Here is a 24,292-nt window from a genome sequence, read left to right on the forward strand (position 1 = left end):
CTACCGTAATAATTATTGAACATACGAATATAAATAATTAACCTGAAATCCCTCAGAAGAGGTACGGTATTGAAAGAATCTTTGTTAATTTTGTACACAGCAAATTAGCCTTTTATTTAACAGTTTCTTAGAAGCAAGTACGCTGAACCCGAAAAAATAAAACTGATAATTTTGTTGTAAGAAAGCTATTGAAAAACATTGCAACATGAAAATTGGAATAGAGTTTTGAAGACAAATCATTAATATTTTAGACACTATTAAATTAAAGCGTTTCCTTTTATGCATTAAACAATATTCAGTTTATAAGAAGCCAAAGTTGTTTTATAATAATAAAATAAGGAATAAACAAACAAAAACTTCAAGGTGCTTATATTTTATATATCAATAAATAATCCACTAAAATTAATAATCATTATACATTAAAGAATAAAAACTTACTTCTAGAGTAAAATTGAACCATGCCAGGGGATTGGCTGTTGCTGGTGGCAACCCTTTGAGGGCAACGTGGACAATGATCAGCTTTAATTTACAATCTTTGCCATGTAAACGTGAGTTGGGTGAATTGAAACTCACCAGGATTATTACACACGATCTCCAAGAAATGTATTTTAAATACTGACTTTATGGACAACTCTGCTACATTAAAATCTAAATCCTTTTATTCCAGTAAACAGGCCAATCTGTTCAATCTAAATGTGTCCCATTATTAATATATTTAATTAAATTTTACTTCCACAAAATCCAATTATTGGAGTATCTGGATCCATTAAGCTCTCTTAAAAAGAGTATTACAACTGATTTTTTTATACATTACGTAGCTATGGTTGGAAGGGTTGATTCAATTGTATTTTGAGTTTATCTCCATTTCCCCTTTCTTTTATTGCAGCGTCTGGTATCTGACGCTGTCTCAGACTTAAATCCTGGACTACATTTTCTTCCTTTTAATGGTCGGGGATGTTGTTATAAAACAAAGCTCCTTTTTAAGTACGGTAGGGGTTTTTTTTTATAAAAACGTAAATGATAAGTTGGCTGTAAAACATTGGTTGTTTTATGCTGGTATAAATCCATGTGCCTGTCTTGGTCAGCTATAACTGCATGCAGCATGACTTATTTATTTGTGTATAGTGCCACTACAGTTAGTATTTTTAGTTTTTTTAACCTTTCCCCACAACTGTCTTTATAGTTCAGTGAACTATAAAGGCATCTATCGCTCTTTTCTATTGGATAAAAATTCATTCCAGGTTTGATCTGGTTATTCCACGCTATGTTGCCAACCTATATTTCAGGCGGGATTCAATAATTGTAAAATACTCAAATTTTGCTGTCATACTGTCGATTGTTTGTTTAGTTCGTCTGATGACGTCATTCGTCAACCCCTGAGCTGAGTTTTTTTACACAGCTGGTCAATATAGGGTTGCTGATTGTTAGTAGCGATAGCGCAATACCGTTTCAATGCCATCGAAGTATTTCGTGGGGTTATATTCGGGTTTTAAACACGTAAACATCTTCTTTAAGATACCTACAAACTTTTGTATGAACAAAGGAAAACAAATTTAATCATACTTTCCATTCCCATAACTGACGTAATATGATATTTATCATAGTAGGAGAATTCCATTTCGTTACATGTAACCGTAACATGTAACATTATAACGTCATCATTAAAATGATAAAGGTAAATAGTTGATAGCGTGCAAGTGTTTCAGTTACTATTCACAAAATCCTGACAATTTATTTGAACAATAAAATGTATCAATGTAAACAACACTGATTGTTTCCAAAAACACAAATATAATAAGTTACGTGTTCGTTATCCAGTAATTGGTACGATAAATCCAACCCTTAATTAAAGGTATTTTAACGAGTTTGTGTTCTGCAGTCCACTTTTAATATTAATGAAAACTTTTTTTCGATTGTAACTAAACTGTTTATATTAGGGTCTTCATCTAAATGTGAATAAAGAAAAATAAATAGGCCTATGAACAGTAAGTGGAATAATCTCCAAGAACAAATAAATTAGAGGAAGGAAGATGAAATAGATCAGTTGCTTATTTATTGGTGATGGGCAAATAACAGCAGCAGTGTTTGTACAGGAAGTGTACTGTCAGTAAACGTTTCCTTTAACAGGAACTTTGTTTTTATTGCTTGATTATAAAACAGCATAGATGTTTAATTAATATATAACTGTGATTCTAACAGGTGATTTTTTTAGTTTTATTTGAATCCATTTGGATTCACCAAAGAGCGTCAGGCTACCAAGGGAAACAAATTATCAATTTAGATTTCGTTTCAAAGGAGCAACTCATTTTTATCTCAACCGATCCTAGCGAGACGGACGATGGATTATTTCTTAAGTGAAATTAAATACATAGGATTCTGGTCTGTAATAACACATGTTTACTTTGACAGAACGATTCATTGATGTAGTTCTCTGAGTGAAGCGAAATAACTTACTCAAAAGTTAGAAATTGAGTCTCATACCTGTCAACACCGGAGCCGTACCGGAAGGCCTTCATTTTTTTTGAACAAAAAGGTTTTAAAATGTTTTAGATAGAGCTTGTATTGGCTACTACGAGTATTAACTTAATTGCATTTAAAACACGCAATACCAACACTTAAAATGTTTTACTTTTGTGATGTGTCTGACGAAGGTAGCCTTCCTATACAATATAGAACTTGGCGAAAGGACACCCCAGATCTAAGAGAAAGAAAGCGCCATGTAGTCTACCCATACTGTAGACAAGTAATGAGCTACTGCGTCTAGACTGAGATGCACAAGGGCAGTGCACCACTCAGATAGCGTACTGACTGAAATTACCGAGTAGTTGAACGTAATCAACAGTTATAAAAGGTAGAGTATATTATATACACGGATAAATCATATAGACCCCCCATACTAAACGATGCTTCATAGCGCATAGACCTTGCTACACGATGCTGCAAAGCGGCTAGGCCCTGATACACGATGCTGCATAGCGCCTTATGCCTTGCTACACGACGCTGCACAGCGCCTACGCCCTGCTACATGATGCTGCATAGCGCTTATGCCTTGCTACACGACGCTGCAAAGCGGCTAGGCCCTGTTACACGATGCTGCATAGCGCCTAGGCCCTGCTACACGATGCTGCATAGCGCCTAGACCCTGCTACACAACGCTGCACAGCGCCTAGGCCCTGCTACACAATGCTGCACAGCGCCTACGCCCTGCTACATGATGCTGCATAGCGCTTATGCCTTGCTACACGATGCTGCATAGCGGCTAGGCCCTGCTACACGATGCTGCATAGCGCCTAGGCCCTGCTACACGATGCTGCATAGCGCCTAGGCCCTGCTACACGATGCTGCATAGCGCCTAGGCCCTGCTACTCAACGCTGCACAGCGCCTAGGCCTTGCTACACGACGCTGCAAAGCGGCTAGGCCCTGCTACTCAACGCTGCACAGCGCCTAGGTCTTGCTACACGATGCTGCATAGCGGTTAGGCCTGCTAAATGTTGAATAGCTGGTTACCGCTGAATCCAAAGTTGCCACACCTGAAATTCTGCCGTTCTTGGACAGTGCCTCGTCACCGTTATTAGAAATACGGCACTGTCCCTAGCTGAGTAGTTAGTAAAGCGTTTTGTAACGTGATGTACAAAGGAAGCGTGCCACAGCAAATCCGCCTGGGGCGCGGAGTTAATGTGTCTGTTATGTGTGCGAATGAGAAACTTAGAACGCGTGAATATATCTTGTTATAATAGGTAACAAAAACATTATTATGAGTACAGTTGTATGGAAGTAATTTGTAAAGAAATTCCTCTTATACATAATTATTTGGTTTGTCGATACTTAAAATTAAGTTTTCTAACCTACACAAAAGATAAAATATTTACGAAATAAATTATATAACACTTCTAATTATCTTTTTAACAATAAGGTTGAATAGTTTATTATTATTATTATTATTATTATTATTATTTTACCTAAATTTGTGTTATATTCAATGAATTTGTGTTGTATTAAATGATTAAATATATAATTTTTTAGAATATTTTAACAATAAATACAAAACTTGCAGTACTACATTACTTTAAACATTTATGTGAGATTTAATTATGAAATTAAATTACTCTGACCTTTGAGAGAACCGAATATTCAGCCTTTGAGGTATGCAAGGAAACAAACAACCCTTCTGACAATATTTGTGTTTCATTTTATGAGAGCTATTTCCTGTTGTCGCACAGGTTATTGTGTTTCCAAAGAATCAGCAAAAACAATTTTAAAGGTTTACTGTAACAAACAAGAAAATATATTTAACATTCTGTTGTTTTAGTTATTTAAGGTTTAAAATAGTTGTATTCATTAGAAAATGTTAAATAACACATATTTTGTCTATAAACAACATAACCTTTCGTATAAATTTTTCATTTACTAACTAGTTTTAAATTATCCAGTGCGAACAAAAAGTGGCGAACAATCACAAGCAAAGCAGTAAACCTTTACTTATCGAGACTATACCAAAAAGTTTTTTTTTAATCTAGGTAAATATCTATTTTTTATCGTATCAGGAGACAAACAACTTTTTAAGTTAGTTACGTTGAGTGAAGTTTTTCCTGATTTTTAAAATATGTTTTAAACTTAATAAATGTCTACCAGTCCACTATTTTCTATTATAGCCAACGTAAAAATTTCAAATACAAACTTCTTCTTCCGTACACTAGTGGATATAGTCTAGATTATTAATTAATCTGACACCAGCTTGTGAAGGAAGTTGTTCAGATGCCAGTGTTCTATGATGTTGCATCCTGTAGCTGTCCCCACCTCTAGTATCATACCTGTGGACGTCCCTGCCACGCACTAACTCACATCGGAATCGGCAATACAGAGCTACATCCAAGATATAGAGGTAGGGTAAAGTCAGAAAACTATGCTCCCTGAAAGCATCGCGGCACAACTCTCTAGGAATCAATTTGCAGATGATTCTGATGACTTTTTTCTGAAGCCTGAAAACTCTGTTGAATCTGATCCTGGCACATCCACCCCAAAGGCGTATGCCGTAGGTCAAATGGGGATATAAAAGGCCAAAATAGGCCATCTTTAGAACGCCAAAAGAGCAAACCTGTGCCAAATTCCTCAGGGCAAAAACGCCTGAAGCAACCCTTGCATATACATGCTCGACATGATCGGTCCAAGTTAATCCTCTATCGAGGATCTTTAATGCGAGCATAGGTCAAGTAGTACATCAGACTGAGAGAACAAATTGCCGCAAATGCTATCCCAAATGGTTCACTATACATAAAATAGTGACGTTACATAAAATACTCAATGAAAAAATACGAAAATGAGGTTTTTGTACTAATGCGTTGGCTGAACGTCCAGCGAGCCTTTCTCGCCTGTTGATGACGAAATTTCCCTCTACATTGATATTGTAAATGGTAAATATATATCCAGTGAGAGTCCCCATTTTTGTCCATCAAAGGGTTGACCCTGGTTACATTTATCGTATAGGTAACCGTAGTGGAAATGAGAAAAACATACAGTAATAGGCTATAACAAATAATAAACAACTTATGAATTATGAAGTAATAATAGTACGTCTTAAACTAAAACATAGTGTATTTTTTTACAAATTTACGTTATATGGCATAAGAGTAGTTGGTGTCAAAGTAATCAATTGCCTTCCTGAATGCATCAAAAATCAAAACCTGAATCTTTTCAAGACTCGTTTAAAGCATCTTTTGGTGTCTAGTGCCTTTTACACGATTGAGGAGTTTTTTTTCAATACCGCTGGGACAATTAGTAACCCCCCTACCCGATATTCTGGTGTTGAGAGTGTGATTGTTTGCATGATTGTTGAGAGATGTATGTATGTTTGAGTGAGCTTCAATGTGTATGAATGGCTAGGAAGAATATGACGCTTGCAACACAATTATAAAATTGTAACAAATGCAATAAAGAATTTATTATTATTATTATTTATTATTTAATTTATATTCAGTTGTGTGGGTCCGAAGATGTTCTCATTGAGTACGAAAGGCCTCACAAAAATAAAAACTTTATATTATTGGAGAGTTTGTTTAGATTAATATATAATTTCCAATAAGAAAAGAGCTTCAAGAATGTAATACATATGTTGTTATCTAGGTTTTTTCATTCCTATAGAAAGATTTTATATTTCCAATAAAGAGTTTTTGATTTTATTATAGATTTATTTTTTATTCCTCTTTAACTAGGGAAGTGTTCCTTAATCCTGAGTTTGAATAACTTTTTGAGCAATTGAGCGAATTTCGAATCGTTGATTATATACCGATACGTAAGTTATGAAATATAATATTTCAAAGCTTTTATAAAGTGATTTAAAAGTTTAACTGATAATAGTCTAATCTGTAATTTAGCTTTAATTCCAGATCAGTAAGCGGTAAAATCTCTACGAGCGAATAAATTAAAGGATGTAGTAAGAAGCAACATATTTATTTGGGAAGGGTAAAATGTTAGCAGCGGTGTTTTTACAGGAAGTGCGCTGACAGTAAATGGTTCCTCTGACAGGAAGTTCCCTTCCCTTTGTTTTTATTGCTTATGAATGATGGATGTTTAATTAATATAGTCAGCAGCACTGTGATTCGACAATGTAATGTGTAATTTTGTTATTTTCATTAAATACAAAGTTGTCATATACGATAGTACAATTACAAACAGTTTAGGAATTGAACCAAAACAGTCTTTAATGGAATGCTTTAAATTCGGTCTGGGTTCGAGCATACAGTGATTTGTCGCAGATTATAGTACTTTAAGATAGCTGGAAAAGAGGTTTTATTCATTAACTATGTCTACCCTAATCACTACATTTAGAACATTAACCAATACTTAAAACTTTTTTTTTGTGAGGCCTTTCGTTAGCAAGGCTATCTTCATCAGACATTCACAAAAGTAAATACACAAAGTAAATTTGTTAGTAATAATAATAATTATACATATGTTATTTTAATATTGCATGTTATTTTTGTAAGCTTCTTGAAAGTAATATTGAATTTTGTATTGGTCCATCTTCTTGATGTAATAAACTTCTGTATTTGTTTGATATATGTAATAGGATTCCCATGTATTTAAATATCTAGGTGTGATAACATGTTTTAATAGTTCTAGGTTTTCCTTTGATATATTGTGTCCAATATTAATATAGTGGTGTGCGACAGCCGATTATTCTTCTCTGTTGAATTTAATGTGGGAACAATGTTCTTTATATCTTGTATGAATTTTTCTTTTTGTCTGTCCAATGTATTTTTTGTTGCAGTCATCACATTTCATTTGGTATATGCCTGATTTACTGGTAATTTCATCATAATCTTTTGGATTTTTCAATTTATTCTTCAAGTTACTTGTTGTTTTATAAGTAACGGTTTTGTTTGTATGTTTTTGAACGATTTTTATACATCTTTTGATAGATTTGTCCATGTAGTGCTAATCCCATTTGTGTTTGTGGCTTTAATACATAAAAGTGTTGTTTTTGACTTTTTGTCATGTTTCTTTTTAGCTTTTTTAAAAATATAATCAACTAAATCAGTTTTATATCCATTAAAAACAGCAACATTTTTTATATAGAGAAGTTCTTTTTGAAATCTTTCTTGTGATAGAGGAGTGTTTAATAATCTATAAGTCACGGAATGGAAGACTGCTCGTGGTGGATGATTTGATTAATTTGTTATAAAACGATCTGTGTGAGTTGGTTTACGATATATATCGAACTCTAATCGCTTTGAAATTGTGGTTTTGATTACTAATATATCTAAAAAGGGTAGTGAGTTGTTGGATTCAATTTTATGAGTAAATTTAATGCAGGAGTAAAATGAAATTTGTTGATTAATAAAGTTATCAAGGTTTTAATTTTTGTCGAACACAGAAAATATATCGTAAACAAACGAATCAAATTATAGGAAAGTATGATATTCTTTAACTAAAATTACGAAGTGACTCAGGAAAATAATATTCCAATGTCTACCAAGTCAAAATAGGAAAATAAATCGCCTAGCAGAAATTAGTTTTGGCTGATTACTCCGAAATAGTTTTTAAGGATTCAGTTAGTATGCTAGAATACAATAAAGAAACAACTATGTGACATTCTGTTAAACTGTCCACATTCATAAAACAAGGAAGGATACGACACATCACGTGATGCGTGAAAGGATACGCTGAGGCTGCATACCAAATTTTCAAATGTATAGTTAATTTCATTCTTGAGATGTCCTGCAGACAGACAGACAGCACACAGAAAAGAATTGTTTGGATTCCCCCGGCAGACAAAACAGAAACTTGTGGCAGGCTAAAGAATGACAGGCTTCAATGACGCTCAGCCACATTCCATGGATGGACATAACTCATTCTTGTCTGTATAGAAAGAAAATTTCCTGGAAAACTTTAAAGTCTACAATATAATCTTTCTCGTGATATCTTACGGGTAGTAAGGCTACATGTGCTACTATGCCAAACGTTATTTATTAAAATGCCAAAATTCCTACTACGGATGGGGAAGTCTAAGTAAAAATTTGCTTCCTGTTTGTGAGTTTGCACGCGCGCAAGCGCGCGCGTGTGTGGGTGTTTTCTTATATATCAAATCAAATCTTTAATTGCTCGTCACAATTACACATTGTATGGCAAACGTCAGAATTAATTATAAATTTAAGACTCGCATTCCACATTACCACCACGTCCAAACTTACATAATGTTCATGCATTCCAGTCTCATTCGTCCATCGCCAATCTCAACCCACTTCCAGCGCTGGAGTCAGTCATCGAATTGGGCGGTCTCCCAGTTAAACGCCATAAACTCGTCAACGCTGTAAAATGCATTTGACACGAGGAAGCGCTTAAGACGAGCTTTTGACGCCTTGGGCGTTTGGGCGTTTGTAATAGAATTTGGCAAACTGTTGATAAAATGAACACCTGCCTGCGAAGGCAAGTGCTCATAAACCACCGTTCTGTGTCTTCCAGTACGGTAGTTATTTCTGCCTCTAGTCTCATACCCGTGTATGTTACGTCCCCTGGTTAGGGCACATTTAGACAAACAGAACAAAGATATTTCTAAAATGTAGAGACTGGGAAAAGTCAACAGTTGCAAAGTTTTGAATGCTGTCCTGCACGACTCTCTGAAATTCAACTTTGCGATGATACGAATTGCTTTTTTTTGCAATTTGAACACCCTCAGGAAATATTTAACCCATCCGATAAATATTTGTAATCTGATGTCGTAAACTAGAATTATTACTGGAGATTTATTTAAATACTTCAACAGTGTAAATAAATGTACATAACTCGGTACGTTGTTTAAATTTAAAAATCTCTTAACTGAATTATATTATGAGTACAAATTCGAATCTCCATTATGTCTGCCATAATTAGAAAACAAAGTACGTGTGAAAATCTTCAACTTCATAACATTTGCATTTAATAACTGATATTTAAATTATGATTTTACAAACAAAGAAATGGATAGGAAATCCAGAGTCGGATCAACATGAGAGGTGATGGATGAAATGTCCACTGTCCAGGTCAGGTACACGGAACCCCGGGCTTGATACTGTGAACCTGGCCTTCCATTGGTATTCACGCACCGATTGATGGATTGATATTAGTTTGAGGGTGGCAATTTTCATCCTGCTTTTTCATCTTCCCCAGTGATCCGTCAATCTTGGCCGAGCATTTCCGAAGGAGGAATTTAGTTCCTTTTCGACGTGCAGAAGCATGTGTGACGTAAGGAATTATTTTATAAATAATTAAACAATAACCCGATTGTTCAAGTGATTTAACATATTATGGACTCTGAAGCATAGGCTAATGAACATTTAAAAATCATTCGTCGTTCGTTCAAGGAATTAATTAAATATCCTATTTAAACGGCTTTAAATCTTGCCATTTTACTTCCCAGAATTCCATGGTGTTCCTTTAGAATAGCTTCACAATGAGTGACACATATTAGACTACGTGTTAATTCTAGACGAGTCGAAAGCCGGTGGGTGGGGGAAGGAGGGGGAACGTTTTAGCAATAAAAGTTCTCGTAAACAATTAAATAATAAAACGACTTGAATAAAAGACCAATTAACAAGTTCCACTGCATTAAGTCCAGTTCCAGTATGGTTGCAAAATCGGCGCTACGGCTGAAGAGGTAGAATGAGTGTATTTAGATGATATAACAATGAGTGATTTGCTTTAGTCCGCGATGTTATAGAATATGTGTTGTTGAGAAATCAAAGTTTGATTCTACTTAGGTGAGTTGAATCAAAGAGAATAATGCTAGAAATGAGACATGGCTTTCTAGAATAATAGGCTTTTAATGTGGAATATTAACTTTCATATAATATTATGATGCATTTTTGTTGATATTAAAGTATATTTAATTTGAAGATAGTTACAAATAAAGAAAGCGACGAAATAGTCACATATATGTTGATTTCCGTATTGAACTAATTAAAACCAGTTAAGTACCTGTATATATATATATATATATATATATATATATATATATATATATATATATATATATATATAATAATAATTAGCGATATTGGTTAAGTTAGTGATAAATATAAAAAATTGAACATTGGTAGAACGCTTCTTCGTATGATCGTCAAATGTTATGGGCTGCACTTTGCAAATTGAAAAAGTTCTGAGCCCTTGGTACTGGTATTGGATACATGGCAATCAAATCAACCCAAATAGAAAATTTATGGAGATAATTCGATAAATTTCACCTAGTATATACTTTACAATTTATTTTGTTACAAAACAGTAACATTCTATATACAAAAAATTAAATCTGGAGTATATGTAATGAGGCGTTTATTTTAAAATTGATATATTAGGGTTAAATTTCTTCAATAAGCAACATCTATTATTTAGTTTTGAGTTTTCAAAAAATTCAAAATTACCTTGAATCTTTTTAAATGTTCTATCATGTGTTTTTACAATTATAACATGACTATGTGATTTGTGTATCTAGCTACTGGCCACATATTAATATAATGAATCTAGCTTTGTCCACTAGTGTTTTTACTGTACGATTTTCGCCGTATACCATACCATGTCATGTTACATGATAGTCTAAGAGTGCTAAGTCCTTGAGAAGTTTGCAGTTGTTGCATATAAATGTATATGATCAAATGATCGATCTCAGACTGTTCGCAATTATAACTTCACTGCAGACTGAACATTGCACAAAACATTTTACGAGTAAATCAGCATATTCATTGAAATTAATTTTGAAATGTCTCAAGGATTTTGTTCTCGAGGAAGAGATTTAAAAGTCAAAAAAATGGTTGTCAAAGTAGACTTTTTTAAATGGGCGTCATTTTTTTTTGTAGACTTACAAAGTCACAGTATGTTATAATGTCAGCTACCGAGCAAGGGACTTTATTTGTGTTCTGCAGTTCCTCTATTTCTTCTAAGGCGCGCTCTATTTGCAAATATTTGTACCTATTGCGCATTTTGAAGATATGAAAAGAAAATCTTCATGTTTAAAATGTTCTGCATTCCCACAAAACTTTTAACAAAAGGATAAAAGTTTTCCTAAGGAAACTTCTTGTCCAAAGTGCCAAATATGACAAAACGATCACAGGAAGGCGTTATTAATTCTTTTCTTGCTCTTGGCATATCATCTAGAGATAACAAATCTGTGAAGATGTTTTTCAGACTTCCATAACCTGTAATGAGGTTCACTATAACAAACATCATGGTGGGAACTCGTGGAGAGAGGGTCAAATGCAGCACTAACGTAACCTAACCTAGTCTAACCTAAGGAAATGTGAGAGAAGAACAAGTTTATTCGTTCTCAAGTTCAAGAGTCTTCTTGTTTGTTCTTGTTGAAATACGAGTAGATCTAAACGCATGCCCGTGGGAAAAAAAATATTTTTCACTTTTATGTTTGTTGTTTTGTTTAAATATAGATGGCCCTATAAGCCACTTGTATGGAGAATACATTTAAACAGTTAAAACAATTTTATTTTGCAAAAACTATTGTATTATTAATATTTTATTATTGACGTGACAACGTCTTAAATTAGGTTGCGGCTCGGAGTCACTCATGAAAAAGTGTAACGCCCGGTAACGTTACGATGCCCGTCCAGTGGGTCCGCCGCACGGGATCCGCACGGGATAAAGCAGATAACTGTGGGTCCGCCGCACGGGATAAAGCAGATAACTATGTTTATTCGTGAAAATGTGGAGTGCTTAGATTCGTCATTTACAACAACTACAACAATAAAGGTAAATAATTGTACACTGATATTTCATTATCGTAAACTATGATTGATTGATTAATTGTTAGATTGACACAAAAGTTGAGAAACTGAGTTTATAGGTTATGTCATACTATTGACAAATGTTGATAGTGTTAAGTAAATTATTAGTTTAAATCACTCTGCAATCAATCGTAATTCAGTCGATTGAGAAGAAACAGCGCGTATTGCTAGTCAAACATTTAAAATAACAAATTATAACCTCTAACCTGTCATAACAGTGCGACCAAACAAACGAACTAAACCGACCGATCACCACGCGCGGAGTTAGAATTTAACTGTGTTTAGCAAGAATTTCAAATTCCAATTTTAGTAAATGTTTTATTCAACTTTACCATTTACAATAACAAATTTTAATTAATTTCAAATTATGTACAATGTTTTAGTAAACAAAATATATTTCTATAGTTAAAATTTGTGCAATTCTTATTTTCATTCAATTCCTTGTTCCTATTGTGCAATTTAATAATATTCATATCAATAAATATTCTACCGAGAAAAAGACGTTGTCACGTAAAATCTTCGCCCGTAAAACCGACTTTACAGGCAACCATAATTTTTTTTATATTTTTTTAATCCTCAAATTTTACGTACTCACAAATTACGATTAAAATTAGGCTAAAGTTGTAATGTACTTTTCAGTACTCTATGTTACTACTCCGAGTAGCTTCAACTTACTCTTTGTCAATGCAACGCCATACCATAATGCACCACGATTTATTAAAAATTATATCAAGTTAAGGACCAGATTGTAGGCTACACAGGACCTTTAACATCTGATTATGGACAGTCATTCCACCTTTAGTGTGTCAATTTATTTTAACAAAAATGACTTGCTGATCACTCTTTTATTCTGGTGTTTGAGTTTTGATGGCTGATTTTAATTTCAAAAAATTAAAAGTTGATTAAATTAAAATTAATAATATTTACAATAACAAATTATTAACTCAAATTAAATGTTCACAAATTTTGAAGATGGGAATTGAAAAAGAAATTAGTTTAAAACTAAAAATATAATTATGTATAACACAATATAAACAAACCTTTTAACACTTTTTTTTTAAACTTTTATTGTTCTCACAAAATGCACATTTAAAAATGTACAAAAAAAGTGTTAAAAGGTTTATTTATTTTGTGTTATACATATTTATAAAACACTTTTCAAGGCTACATTTCTAATAAAAAATATAATTGTTTTTCATGAGTTTAGTACTTATTAAAATATATCGTTGTGTAAATTTAATTTAATATTTTCATAGGTTTTGTTGAAATATAAATGATTTAGGCCATAACGTATTATTAATGTTTTTTATGACCGCTGGAATGGTTAGCATCCAGAAAAATAACTTAAACATAACACTTTATTAAGTTAATATTTTAATCGCAGTAACAAATATAAATATATCCAACTGTTCGCCGTCCTATGTAATATTGCTCCGGGAGTGTAACACGGATCGACGTTGAAATTCAATTAATGATTCCACCAATAAATCAGCATAATACCGGGGAATTTGCATTTACAGCTTAAATCGTTACACAACAGCTCGATAATTCAATTAAACCATATTTCACAATGACGGCCTTTGTATAAAAACAAAAGGGTAATCCCTTGTGAGACAAGCCCCTGTTGACAGGTGCTACTTAAACCAATTATCCCGGCTTGTGCCCGTGAACAGGTTTGTGTGTGTGCGTGCGTGTGTGTGTTCGCGCATGCGCAGGAGCGTCACACGGAGGCGTGAGACGTCAGTAGCGTCGCGACGCGCGTCCAGGAAGGACCTTCCCCTGTTGCCTAAGATCAATCAATTTCACACGAATTTTCAAGTGGTAACGCAATAATACTTTGTTCTCAGTGAGGTGATGTTTAAAACCAGTCAATGACAGGTGGTTTTCGACTGTAAATTATATCATGAGAACCATGGCTATGGATTGTTGTTGCTTCAGAGAAAATAACACGCTCGTCTCATAAAAATGTAAGTCATAGTTTAATATAGTCATAGTTTATAGTGACTAATGAAATGTGGAATGTTTGCTTTATTGATAACCTCACAGTGGGTGATAAGAAATTCTTTCCTTAAAGTGCCTTATTAATAATTTATTGTAAATTGAATGCACAAATAAAATTGTAAAATAAATAGTGTTACTAAGTATAGTGGCGTTAGCAATTACTTTTGATGTCTGAAACCAAAAGTTTTTATAATTTTTAAGATGTAATAGCAAAGAACCCCTACTAATTAATTAAAAGATGTAGTGCCTATTTGAAAGTTTGTCATCTGATACCTCTAATACTTTATAAAAAATTAATAATATCACTACATACGATTGACTCTAGCTTTTCTTGTATAAGTGCAGGATCCTGTGTATTAAATTGCAGTTATATTTGGTTGAAACCGAAGTGTCAAAATGCATTCTATCTGTGAATGTTGAATGGGGAGGTGTGATGAAACGCTAGTCGAAGAAGCTCTGGTCTATTTTTTTTATTTTTTGTTGTAACTGTACATATTATAATATTGCAAATTAAAAGGTACACTGGTAAATGCATTTTTGACGCCACGGAATGCTGGTGTTATTCAATATATTTTATGTGAAGCAGGACTCTGCTTTAGTTAAGAATATTTGAATTGTTAATCTGTTACAACATTTTTCTATTCCCGCTGTCCGTATAATGGATGATTGGACAGACTTTCCTAGTAAGCTCTAAGTTGTAAGCTTGTAAACCTTAAAACAAAACAAAATCAATCAGTTAATAAAGTACGCATATATTCCATAAAAAATTTAAGTATTTATATGGCATTTATCAAATATTTATGATTTGTTTCATACATTTGTAAACAATGAATCAGTTTCTTTATCATATTGCAACAGATGGGTTTTTAGAATTTTCAGAATATTTATAGAATAATGAAACACCGGATAGTTATATACCATTAAATTTAAATAATGAGTAATATTTATACAGTATGATTTTTCACTCTCCATTACACCATGAAAGGACAATGAAAGTTTAAAAACATGGTATCTAAATCCCTGAAAATATTTAAATATTGACTAAATCAATTTTCTTAATTACTTGTATGATTTTAAAGCTCGTTTAGTAAATACACTTTAATATAGGATGGTGTTGCAGTATAACCACGAATAATTTAGTAAATTAACAGACTATTAATACCTAATGAATGTACCTATGACAACTACACACATAATTAATTTGCTTTTTTATCTAAAGTACTGTATTTAGATGCAAACAAAAACGTCCAACCTACGTATTAGATTTATCATTGTTTCAATATCGATCAACTAAAAATATCAATGTATAAAATTTTCTTATTCCTAATTCCTGTCCAATGTAACACAGTAGTACATAATTAAATATGAAATCAGTACTCATTAGAAAGAATTTGACTATCGTAAGTTCAACATACGTTATTTATATACTTCGATAAAGGATATAAAATAAAATTTTACTTGCAAGTTTTAAATAAGTGTTAAATACATTTCAAACAATAATGAGCTCAAGGTTAAAAAAGGCTTAAATTCAAAAATTTCTATCGGAATTAATATTCTACAGGTGCGCTGAAGACTTTCAGGAAAGTTGCCAAACATATATTAAACATTTTTATTGCTGTATAACAAGAGTTACATCTCATTTAAATGCTTGCTTTGAATAAATGATAAAAGTTAAGTGTAAAGTGTAGTAGTGTAGTAAGTAGTAGTGTCGTAGGTAATTAAGATAGCTCTAGAGAATACATATACTTAAAAAATAATATTTAAACTTAAATACGAGTTTGAAACGACATAAAAATAGTAAAATAATGTATCATACACAAAATTAAAGTAAATTTTAATTTATTTATTTATGCGACAGTTATTTTTAAATGTATTACAATTTACTATTACAAATTTTTAGTAGTACCAGAAAGGAATTATGAATCTTTTTGGATGAGGGAGAAATTATTTGAGTCTTTTTAGTTTGTTTGAAAAATTTAATAATTTTCTGGTGTTTAATGCTGCGTTATCGGTTTGGAATATAAAATTGTAATATCTTTACTCTAATAGTTTTTTATTAGAATTTAATTTTTTGAAAATTACAAAAAAATAGTAAGAAAAATAAAGTAAAAACATTTTAAATTATTGAAATTATTAAGTTAACCAATTATTAATGAACTGAAAATATTAAATATCACTGTTAAGTTCAGTTCAGTATTACAATAAATTAAACTTCTTCGTGACAAGTTTGAAACATATAAACATGCTTTCAGTGTGCAACCGTATGGTTCACTGTAACACAGATTTCAGTAGTGGCTGCAAAACCATGCAACCGAATAGAAACCAGGCCGTGACAAATTTGAAACATATAAACATGCATTCAGTGTGCAACCGTACGTTCCATTGTAACACAGATTTCACTAGTAGCTGCAAAACCATGCAACCGAATAGAAACCAGGCCGTGACAAATTTGAAACATATAAACATGCATTCAGTGTGCAACCGTACGTTCCATTGTAACACAGATTTCACTAGTGGCTGCAAAACCATGCAACCGAATAAAAACCAGGCCGTGACAAACGTATATCAATCAGATGTAACAATATATTCTCTCTGATAACGCAATCCTAGGCATATTCAAACACTCATAAAGGTATATAAGTAGATCTGCATTGATTATTGTAAATTGTCGTGCAATTCCGACATATGTTCTAAATTTTAAGCCTCCAGTTCTTCGGGAAGTCTATTATTAAAGTCGTACTTCATACATTTGTACGTTCTTTTCCAAAAGATAGACAAAAAACGAATACACAAAAAGATTTTTAATATTGGTATATGGGATTTCTACCCCAATCCTCCCAATTTTTCCATCATTAACCCCAGAGTACATCAATAATTCACACCAAAACTGCTGCATCCTTTGCCGATAAGGTTGTAATGAAAACGATATGAGTTAGATTCCAATGCATTAAACATTTAATTTACTCAACATTTTGATTGAGCCAAACAATCCGAAAAAGTGCTATATTACATGTGTTGAAAACGTACTGCACAATGTCATGTGGTTAACTTTTACATTATCGGTATATTCTGTTTAACAACTAGATTATTCTACGTCATTCTCTTGCCACAGTGGTTATCTATAAGACCGGTGAAAAAGGTAAGGCTTTGATTTTTATTTATACCTAAAACATAAATGAACAATATATTTATCACTAAATATTATTGCATTATCATCCAGTTCTGAGAGAAGTTCTTTCAAGTCTCTAAGTCTTCATGAAGTTAGTACATTTTGAAGTTTAAAATATATTGCAACACTTATTCTTACCATACTGGCGCAGGCAAGCGAGTTAAAAAATGGTTTAAAATGCTAGAAATAAGTAACTATCAATTTGCGACTGATACTGCATGGCATCTAATTTTAACGAACAAATAACTAATGCCTGTGCATATGTTAATGCTCTGTTCGTATATGTCTGTTGGTATAAAAAAGTCGCTATAGATTATAAAAGCATTGATTATTTGGAAGTATATTTTACAATGTTGTTTCACATGTTGTTTTTATTTTTAATTAATTGTATATTTTAATTCACGCAAGCACGACTGTCGTTGGTAGTCTACGCACATGCGCTTGTGTGCGTATACATATATACTCGCCTTCGGCTCGCTGGGGGCTACGCCCCCAGGCCCCCATTTGGTTGTTGGCAAAATTCGCGGATAAGCGGAATTCGGTGACAGGTTAAATCAGAGAATTAGATTAGGGGTCTGGGAGTTAAAATTAGACCTATTGTATTGAATTTTCTAGTTTCAATCAAATGTTGTTTTTATTTTTAATTAATTGTATATGTTAATTCACGCAAGCACGACTGTCGTTGGTAGTCTACGCACATGCGCCTGTGTGCGTATACATATAGATAAGACTTTAGAACGTAGCTAACAACGTCAAACTAAAAAAATGATTGACAAGTGAATATAAACATACTCATTCCAAACTGGTTCTTACGAACCTCGATCAGGTCAGAATACATTTACTTCGTGATTTGATGGGGTTTTTTTTAATTCACAAAGCAAAAGTTACTGTTTTATAGTTTTCAAGTAGGGGTTTTTAATAGCGATTTAATTTTGTCAAATATCATAACAAAAGGAAAGGGTTATATTTTATTATAAAAGTTTAAAAATCATTTCAAAATATAAAGTACACAAGGCATTTAATTTAAAACAATCCTTTCGGTGTCTAAAATTCTGAAGTCTTAGTTTTTAACAATAATACTGAAAGTATCTTTCAAATTATAAGCATATATAGTTTGTTACAATGGAATATTTATAGTTTTGTTAATAATTGATGAATTTTATGTAATAAAATGTAAATCAGTCGTATGATTTTCTGAACTAAAACTTGTGCTATTTCTTAAAACTTAATAGCTAAAAAGTATTTAAATTATTAGATAAAGAAATTATTATCTGCAGTTATTTATAAAACACGCATATATGTCAAACTTGATGACTATTAAACAATCTCTAAGTGTCAATCACAGATAAAATAAAACATTTTTTAAATGTTCTGGGGGTAAAATACTAACCAACACAGTTCAATTGAATGGATTCCAAATACAATTCAATCTTATATGGTTTATTGATGAGGGTTTGGAAATAAATTATGCGTATGAATATTATTAGGCATTTAAAGAGTGAGAATTTAATGAAGCCGTTTTTAGTGAAAGCCGTTTTTAGCCGAAGAGTGAATTAGCCGTTTTTGGAGAAACTATTTTTGACCAAACTGCTTTTATGGGCAAGAAAAATAAAATCAACACAATATATTCGGTGGCCAGCAATGTGTAAATAAAACTGTTGTTAATATAAAGTTACAAGGATAATAGAATTTATTGTTAGAAGAGATTCGCAGTTCTTTTGTTAACAGGAAGATTAGATAAATAACTAGAGTTCACTAGATACGAAACGACCAAGCTACTTCAAAGATCCACTTCCGAACATCCAATACAGCTGTGTTAATTATTCTGATAATTACCTTTTAAGATTATCTTTGATCGAGACTTTGCATAATTTCAAGGATCAGTGAAGTGTGTAATAATTTGTTTCTTTCAAAAGAGATACCTTTGGCGAACTAACTACATTATTCTTTAACTGATACAAAAATGGCTACCTATTGTTCAATCCCGCTTCCATTGAAACATGAGAATTCGTTAAATCTTTCCCATCCAATCTTAATTATTGAGTATAAAAGTAAAATGCAATATTAACATTGACAATTTTGTTGTGATAACCGGTACAGAGTAAGTAACAAAAACATAGATTGCAATTTCTACCATAAGCAACAACTTTTTAAGTAAGATTTTTTAACACACACACACACACACACACACCACACACACACACACACACACACACACACACACACACACTCTCTCTCTCTCTCTCTCTCTCCCTCTCTCTCTCTCTCTATCTCTCTCTCTCTCTATCTCTATCTCTATCTCTCTCTCTCTCTATATATATATATATATATATCTTTCTCTCTCTTCCCCCGTCTATCCCTCCCCCTTCTCTTTCTGTCTATCTCACTCTCTCTCCCTCTCTCTCCCCCCCTTCCTTCACTCTCTCTCTCTCCCCCCATCTCTCTCTAGGGAGCTTCACGGTATTTAATTAAATTCACCAGCGTTGCCATTGATTCTTGTTTCACCAGTCTTTCTTACGATTGCATTGGGTTTATTAACCGACATCCGACATCCAAATCTCATAAGTGAGAAAGAATCAAAGAATCAGCATTATGTTATTTTATTTATTTAATTTTAACTCTTTGACTGCGGAAGTCGTCTTACAGCACAGAGGCTAGTCCGACCTTACTCAGTATCCACATACAGTGAATGTGTTAGAAGGTTAATTAATCGAATTATGAAACATAAAATTAGTGGACCAACGGATTAGTCAACCATTAGTTAAAATCAGGCCGATTGCTTGCCGATTATGAAAAACGAAAAAATTAAACCTAAAGAATCAAACTGAATAGAGATATCTAATAAACCAATGCGGGGAGACATAATATAGTTTCGAGAAGTTCATCTATAATTAACCAATACAAACGGGTCTACTGGTCAGTTGTCAGTGGTTGGTTATTGAGTGCAAACCTATTATGACCTTTGTCCTTTAGTTTAGTTTTAATAGTTAGTGTTTGTTTTAATAAGTTCATGTCTGAGAGAGTGTGAATACTGGTGTTTGTGTGTCCTGACTTATGCATGTCACAACGTTTCGGTATGATTTGTACATTTTAACCTAGATTGTAGTTATGTGTTAGGTTAGCCATTCACCTGAGGAAGAGATCAGATTGCAGATCTCGAAACGTAGTGTTACTGATTGTTTTGTATCACTGAATAATATCTGAAAAATGTTTTTACATTTAAAATAATTCAATATTGTGGTAATTCATATGTGTTAAGAATTTTTACCTTGGTTCAGCTGAGACCAAACAATGACAAAGTTTTTACGAATCATAAGCAGAACAAACAATATTTATTAGTAAACCTTTCTCTTTTTATTTCTCTTAAGGTTTTAAGACGTTCTAAGTTATCAAACATCGATGCGCAAAAAACTGGAAACTTTTTATTATTTTTAGATTATTTATAACAACTTTTGTTTTATAATTATTTTGATATCTGGAGAGATTTGAAGATGGTAGGTGTACCAGGTTTAGGAAGTTAGTGTAGTACGACATTAGAGTAATACGATAAACATGATAACTACTGAACATTTACAAATGATTAAAGCTGTGACTAGTTATGAGCCAGTATTTACACAAGCTTGTTAAAGAGCTTCTGTGAGTTAACAGTTTGAATATGACTTAGATTCGCTTTTGTAAAAATCTTTAACTAGGTTATTATAGGGATTGTTATATGTGGCTTTTATACAGGGTGTATCAAAACAGAGTTGGGCACTACCTGTATCGGATAAACGGATTGAAACACAGCTATTTTTGCTAAAAGAACTCATCAACATTATTTAAACTATGTTAGATACCTAAAATGACACTTTTGTAGGAATGGTGGTAGTTTTTGGAAAACTTTTAAACGAAAAATAGGTTGTATTATTTAATTTTAAAAGCTTTTAAACTCTGATGTAATGGTAGCTCAGAGTTTTCTTAAATTACAATCCACTATTACACCAAGGTTTACCTATACCTTACAAAAGTGTTATCACACCACTATCTCCTCCGTCCATTAAAAAAAAAAAAACTATTTCTAGCAACTTATGTCATGTAGCACACTAAATTAAATGTCACTAAAACATAATGTATATGTTGTGTGAAAAACTGTCTTTTGAGATTTTATCACCTATAATTGCTTTCTCTAAAAAAGAACCTAGAACACTGTTTCTAATTATTTTAAATTGCTTTTTACCAACAATGTGAGAACCAAATAAGCTGTAACACTACCCATGCTTACGTGTAAATGTTTTCCAAAACCGGCCCCCATCCCCCAAAAGTGTCATTTTGGAAGATAAAAAGAGTGTTTTTTTAATTGAAAATAAATAGTGGATTCAAAATTGGAGCAAAGACTATTTCTACAAAGGTATTCTACCCCATGTTTAGATCAAACATATCTTAGTTAAAAAACGTTGGGACATATGAAACAACTTCAATTATTATTTATTTTGTCATGTTTAAACATTTTTTAGTGTAAGAGATGTTTCATGTTTCGGGGGGGGGGGGGGAGGTTGTGTCAAGAACGAGCTCTGCCAGGCGTTAAGCTTTTTAAAGCACAACTGAAAAGTGTAATAATTCTCATTTACAACACAGTTACCTCTTAACATTTCAAGATGTCAGACATACAAGACAAATGATTTAACAGGACACGTTAGGTATAAAGATGATATTACCATCATTTATTACAGGTTTCAACAAAGTTTAACAGGATAGTGGTTGGTATACTGTGAACAAGTTTAAGGCCAGATCTATTTGATTAACAATTTTGATATGGTGGTTGGTTGTAATTTGTTACAAAAATAGACCACTACGTATCAGGCATTGGAATCTATCATCTTCTTCAGGCTTTAAACAATTAAAAAAAGCATAAGTTTAAGAAAGCATCCTATTTATCATCCTTTCAAATCACCCATCAACAACAAAAAACTTTGAACAAAGAAAGTTTATATTAATTTGTGTCACGTTTTCCTTGGTTATTTCATAATATAGACCATCGATTTTAAATGCGGAATGTTCTAAAATTTCAAATTTTTTAGATTTATACAATATTTTATCTAATTACTATCCCATATAAAATAAAAATGTTTATGTATATTAAAATTTTCCAAATGTTCTTATTTTTATGTATGAAAAGTTTAAAATTAGATTTACTTATCATTAATGTAACATTTGGGGTCATCACGTTAACAAATTATGACTTTTCAAAATACAAAGTTACATTTAAATTCTATAAGAGAATACTTTTACTTTAATTCCTCAATTAATTCTAAACAAGTATTTTTGTTTTAAGAAAAAGTCCTTTAGTGTCCGTTTTCCTCCATATCTACATACATGCTTAGTTCAGTATTTAATCTTTCTGTATTTTAGGAGGTTTTGAATATTTATAAATACCTTTACAATGTAACACTCTTAACTAAGTTAAGTAAGGTGAAGTTTTTATTTGATGAATAAATCGTAACGGTAAGTTAAATGATGCGTTGTAGTTCACTTGATTGCTTATTATTTAGTTTGTGAAATTGTGTGGAAAACATTTATTTTTATTTATGGCAACATAAATAAACATTATTAATGTTTAATTAAATTGAAACCTAAGTATACTATAGGTCTGTTTCAATAATGTAAAAAAAGTTTGCACTATTTAGCTGTATTAGTTCATAAAATAGAAGATCCTATAAAAGTCTGATTGTGAAAATATCACAGAAAAACATTTATACGTGAACAATCATATCGTCATAAACGCTATCTTCTTGTAGTTATTTAATTCACTATAGTAATTAGCATACACTTATGGTTAACCATATAATTGAATGAACAGTTTGGAATGAATGGAGGTAAAATAAGATTGCAGATTGATCATCGATAAAATGCTCATGAGATTCTAATTTAAATGTTTTGTACGAGATGGCATACTATAATATTACAGAATGTGATCTCTCATTGCAATTATTTAAAAACTTTAAACAAAAATAAAACCGGTGAATTTACTTAAAGAGATTTCATGTACTTGCGTGTAAATTAAGTTATTGCCACTTGTGTAATATGTATTTAATAAATTAATCGAAATTTATTTGAAAATACTGAAAGTTACAAAATGTTTCTATTTAAATTAATATAAAACAAAATGAGATAAAAGTGATTTGAAATCCAGTTTGGATAAACTGAGGCACGTGTATATTAATAAAAAGTCATTATTTAGAGTTGTTATTGTCCGACTTAATAATGTTATCGTAAACAAGATAAATATATAATGGAGGTATACAGATCTGTTCTAATAGTTTAAAGTTAATAATAATGTGTTATTTCCCTAGTGGAATAATTTATCGGTATTTCGATACATTGATAGAGCTTTAAATGTATGTTTTAAAACTGATTATCTCTTCTTTACGTTTTGAATTTATTCCAGTTAATTAACTAACTACGTGGTTGAACCTGTTTACTGAGATGTAAATACAATATTATGTATAGCATAAAGCATCACTTTTATAGCTATCATTCAATAATCGAGGGAATTTATGGAAAAAATTGATTTGAAAATATATCTTCAACGGTTTGCGGTAATAACTGAAAAGCATAACTGTAATTTTTGAACGATATAGCAATTATTCTACTCTTTTTATACATTTTGAGATATTAAATTCCATCTCTATTAAAGTTAAAAAAAATTCAAAGAGTTTTTGTTACTAAACAGCAATGAGTAGGCTGAGTCACTTACCTCTGTTGACAAATGACGGATGAGAAGGCCGAATAACTTACCTTTGTTGGCTAATAACGGATGAGAAGGCCGAGTCACTTACCTCTGTTGACAAATGACGGATAAGAAGGCCGAATAACTTACCT

General features: G+C 32.2%; 1 protein-coding gene across 1 annotated transcript in view; it reads left to right on the plus strand.

Annotated features, from left to right (window-relative positions):
* The first annotated feature begins 14,025 nt into the window (after positions 1-14,025).
* LOC124356679 overlaps positions 14,026-24,292 on the plus strand; it is a 181,053-nt gene continuing 170,786 nt past the window's right edge. Inside the window, exon 1 of the mRNA XM_046807814.1 lies at positions 14,026-14,231. The gene's annotated coding sequence lies outside the window, so the exon portion shown is untranslated. The remainder of the gene's footprint in view (positions 14,232-24,292) is intronic.

The sequence above is a fragment of the Homalodisca vitripennis genome, chromosome 3 (genome assembly GCF_021130785.1).
Source record: "Homalodisca vitripennis isolate AUS2020 chromosome 3, UT_GWSS_2.1, whole genome shotgun sequence".
Taxonomy (NCBI): Eukaryota; Metazoa; Arthropoda; class Insecta; order Hemiptera; family Cicadellidae; genus Homalodisca; species Homalodisca vitripennis.